Source organism: Anser cygnoides, chromosome 5, assembly GCF_040182565.1.
Source record: "Anser cygnoides isolate HZ-2024a breed goose chromosome 5, Taihu_goose_T2T_genome, whole genome shotgun sequence".
NCBI classification, from domain to species: Eukaryota; Metazoa; Chordata; class Aves; order Anseriformes; family Anatidae; genus Anser; species Anser cygnoides.
Window position 1 is genome coordinate 43,981,922 of NC_089877.1, and position 4,904 is coordinate 43,986,825.

The window sequence follows — 4,904 nt, forward strand, 5'->3', positions numbered from 1 at the left end:
GGCTCCTTCACAAATGCAACTTCAACACCAGCTTACGCTGCGGGCATGAAAACAGACAGCTGTCTCCTAGTGAATGCAGGAAAAATTACTACCCAGAACTGGGGCAGGAAAACAATCCAGCTCCTCTCCTGCATGCACAGGGTGCCAATGAAAAGGAGAATTTTATTCATTAAGTTAATTGGCAACAATCCGTGAAATACCAGCCTTGATCTTAAGTTTGTTTCTAGTTTTGGAAAGCATCCTGGCCCTTCTGTTTTTAGAAGAAGAAGGTATATGACTCCTTCCATTTTTGGTGCACTGGCACTGCTGTTGTTTCAGTGTGAATAGGAGGGCTAATGTCTTTCCATAGGCTGCCTTCTGCCTTCAGAACGGAAATGGGGTCTCCCAAGCAGATAGAGAAGATCTGCGGGGAGCAGGAGGGAGTCACATCCGTCATTAATTCTAGTCCATATTGTTCAGCAGCTTCTGAAGGAACTGGCTGGCACTCACATGCCAGCAAAATCAGTGCTGTAGTACGGATATGACCTGGCACGAGCTTATTTGCAGAGGGTGTGGGAAGTCTCGCACAGGGAGCAGGAGCATTAGCAGCACAGTGTGGCCTCATCAAGGAGCTGGCCTGGCATTGTTAGCATGGGGCATGCAGTCTCCTTTGGACAGGTGCGAAGAGGAATGAGGACACCCTCTCCTTCTTGAGGGATAAATAGGCCTCTTAAACACTTACGGCGGTCCCAGACTTTAACGCACGGTTCAGTGCTAGCCAGTAATGCCGGGAAGGGAAACCACATGAGAACAAACATTGCAACGAATGCAGCTGGTCCCAGATAGCTGTGGGCTCTGACTGCCCAAAGGCCATGGGAGCAGGGACCCAGTGCTGGCCCCACAACAGCCATGCCTGCCTCCATCACCTGCCGGCTCCCTGCTTCCCATGCCAATGCAAGTGCCTTCATGAGCATGGGGGCCATGAAATGGTTCCTGCGGCCTGGGGTATCCATGTGGCTTCTCCCAGGAGGGAGTTCTGGTGCTTGGTGTTTTAGCTCACACTGCGACCTCTCCCACAGTGGGGACTCTGTGAGAGTCCTTCTCTCCTCTATCCACCCACCCACTGCCACTAAAGCTAAAGGACTTTCATTATCTCTGGGATCTCTATGCCTTCTCTCTCGGACTTGGTTAAAATTGGAGAAGTATTTGAACAAACATCTGTCAGTAGGGATAGAGCAGAGGGTCAGAGAGCCATGCCTTCCTCTCGGGGCAGCTTCATGGGATTAAAAAAACCCTGACTAACAAGGGAGGAATAAAATAAAGAAGGGAAAGAAAAGATAGTGAAAAGCAGAGGAAACTGGAGTTCTTAAATGTCATGTTACAGTGGCCTGATCATCAGGACCTGCTCTCCATTCACTCCGCAAGCAGCCTGCCCAGTGCAGCCCACTCCCAGCAGGCAAGATGTCTCCTGGCGGCTAATTCATTCCTAAGCTCTTCTTCCAGCCATCTGCTGGGAGGCTGTTGGAGCTGCTCGTATGAGCACGCGTATATGTGCTCACAGTTATGTGGCAGCGGGAGCACCGAGCTACAGCCCGTGCTGGTGTCGCTCACAGTGCACTGCCTTCTCCACGGTCTGCCAACCCTGCAGCCAGAGACACCTTCCAGCCTGAGTGCCAAAGGACTGCGTCAGACCCTTGGGTGGCAGCCGGCTGTTTGGTTGATGGATTATCCACTCTGAACAGGAGATGGTAATCTGCAGAGGAGCGGACCCAGAGACAGTGGCAGAGTTAATCTTTTTGAGTGTGGACAGCAGTCAGAGTGGGATCAGGTGGACAAATCTAAGAGAGAACAATGTGGTTTGGAGGGCAAGTGGAAGCAAACAGGAAAGTAAAAGCACAGACAAAGAAGTAAAGTTGCTTGGCTAGGAGGGTCAGAACAGGACTGGTGTATTACAGCAGGATGGGACTCAGCCTCCACCAGCACCCTCCTTTTGTCACTGCACAGAAAGCCAAGCCACATGGTTACACCATGGAGAACACAGACCTCTCTCCCCATTGCCGGTACTGGGAAGGCAATGAGAAGTGCTCAGGCAGGTATTTTATGCCTTACAGATTCAAATGCATTCTGCTTGAGACTATACTTAGAAGCAGGAGAATTTAACTTATGAAGGCAGCTGTGTTACTACTGTATTCACATAAAGATGGTTTTGAACTCCACACTACATTACTCCAGGGAAGCCATTCTGGGCTTCACACCAAGCGAGCTGCATGTTGGACAGAGGGTGCTGACACTTTCCTGTACATCTTCAGCTGGGTCAATGAGTATATTAGCCACTATTACCCAATCTGAACGGGTTATCTCTAGGCTCCTGCCAGCCTACGCAGTATCTCTCTTTCCACAGAAGTGCTTTGCAATCCATGGATTAAAAGCATTACAAGTGCTGAGTATTAATGCCTCAGTTGAAAATGTACAGCCAGTGTCAAGAGACAGGATGTGCTTATATTGCTAAGGCATGTGCCGGTTGATGATCCCACTACACATAGTCTTTCAAGTTATTTTCCTTATGTTTGGCCGTGGAAGGATGTGATGTGGCACTGGGATTTTTAGACAGAAGCCTTAAAAGAGGAAGAGCCTTGTAAAGCAACTCTGTTCTGCTTTGGTCTTTTATTAATATATTTCAAGGGGAAATCCACACCTGTCCTGGACTGAGGTCTCCAGCAGAGCTCCTGCAGTCTCTGTAACATGTCTGCTCCAGGGTTGTGTAAATGGAGAAAATGTTTAGAATATTCCCAGGTACGAATCTTCTAGTTCTCCTTTGCTGGAAGGACAGGCTAGAATGCCCTGAGTATCTGTCATTGCACAGCTGTGGTGATGTCTGAATGGTAAAAAGTCATTAAAATATTAATATGATTTATAATTAAAAGCCACCATTTCTAACATGGAAATGGACTCCTCATGGCCAGATAAGACCAAATGCTCCATCTACTTTCCAGCTACTGAAAGTAGTGCATCCTGGCTGGTCCAGGGAAAGGTGGAAAAGCCTCATAAATGGAAAAAACTTAAAACTTGCCAACTGGAGAAGTTTCCTCCTACTCCATACTTCTCTTTGTAGTAGGTCTAAACTTTTAACAAGAAAGCTTACATTTCTTATGTTAATACACAAAAACACATACACGTGTACTTACATATAATGCAGTTGTGTCGCTTTTCAGTGATTACCGAGCACTTTGAAATCTTTATGACCAGTGCAAGGCAGTGACTAAGAATTGGCTATGTCTATCTGGGCCCAGCCACTTCTTATGACACAGCAGTGGCAAAGACTGAGTCAGAGTGGTCACCAGCGTGTCCTGTCCAAGCCCTCCTGGTCATATGAGTCACTGGGCTCAGTCACATCACCAGATCGTCTTGGGCACTTGGTTCTGTGGGCTGGAGTTGAGTCACCAAGACCACATGAGGCATCTCAGTTCCTGAGATCAGTTCAGTCACTCCAGTAAAGTGCAGGTAAACTCAAAAGATGGCCTTTACGAATACAATAACTTATGCTCAATCTTAAATGTTTAATCAGAGCAATTAGCGTTTGTTTCCTTCTACCCAAACTGGTGCTGCCTGTGACTGTTGCCTCAGCACACTGCAGTATGAGGTCGTGTCATAAAGTAAGCTGGGCTTGGAGAACCTCTCCTGCCACCTCCCGCACCTTGCCTTGCTTTACTTATGGCTGTAAAAAGGACCGTTGTGAAGCTGGAGACGAGGCATTGCTTGGCACTGTGGAAGGAGGAATAGCTTGATGAGAGGAGCTGGTGGCTGTCAGGGCTTTTGGAGAAGGCGTCAAGAATGAGGAGGGCAGCAAGGGAATTCTTGGCTGAAGAATTTGGAAGAGGTAAAGTGGAGGGCCTTGAGGCGGAGACAAATGGACAGGAGCTGAATGTGGAGGACTCCACGTTTCAGTCACCATCCCTGGAGGTCTTTGAGAAATGTGTAGGTGTGGAACTTAGCGGCATGGTTTAGTGGTGGACCTGTCAGTACGAGGTTAAAGGTTGGACTAGGTGATCTTAGAGGTATTTTCCAACCTGAAAGTTTCTGTGATTCTATGACTCTTCCACGGCGTGAAGTCTCAGAGTTTTGTCGTGGGGTGGAGAGGGGCTGGCTTGTCCTATTGACCAGTACTGCCTGCATGGACCTGCAGTGCTGAAGGAATGTGGAGGCTGCCAGGGGACGAGGTCTGATGGGGATGTCTGCATCCCAGGCTGAAAGAAGACAAGAAAACGCTTGAGTGATTCAGAGAGTGCCCTTGGAGATATGCCACACACCCGCCCTGCAGGGAGCCTCCTCCTGATGGGATGTTCCCTATCCTGGGCTTCTCCTGAGGCTACCAGCAGGGAGGACCTCTGGGAGAAGCGTGGCAGTGCCTGACCTGCGTTGCTGCCTTGGGAGGAATGCAGCCCATGCTTACCTTGTATGCATTGTTGTAAATATATTTTGTGCAGTTTTCCTCTGCTGGTGAGATTGCCTAACGGTATCCATTGCTTGAGGGGGTGTTTTTTTAATAGGTAGGATATAACAGAAAAACAGTGTCCTGTTTTTAAGCACCTGTTGAGAGATCTTAAAACCCCAAACCCCAGCACTCTCTGGGGTGCAGCGTGACTCGGTGGTGTCGTTGGTGATGTTGCTGGTGACTAAAGTTTCTTTCCCAAGCAGGAAAGAGCTTAACCCCTGATTTACAGCAAGGGCTGGTACATTAATACCAGCAGTATTTCTCTCTTGCTGCTGTCCAGGTGTGGTACAGGTTTGCGAGGAGTGCGTGTGCCTCTTCCTGCGAGGTGGGGAGGAGGAGATTCAGAAGGCATGCCAGAAGCTGCCCCACCACTACAGGGGGGACAAACACAAGGCCAGCTCCTGATAGCCAGGAGCTCGTTAAGGATTGTAAT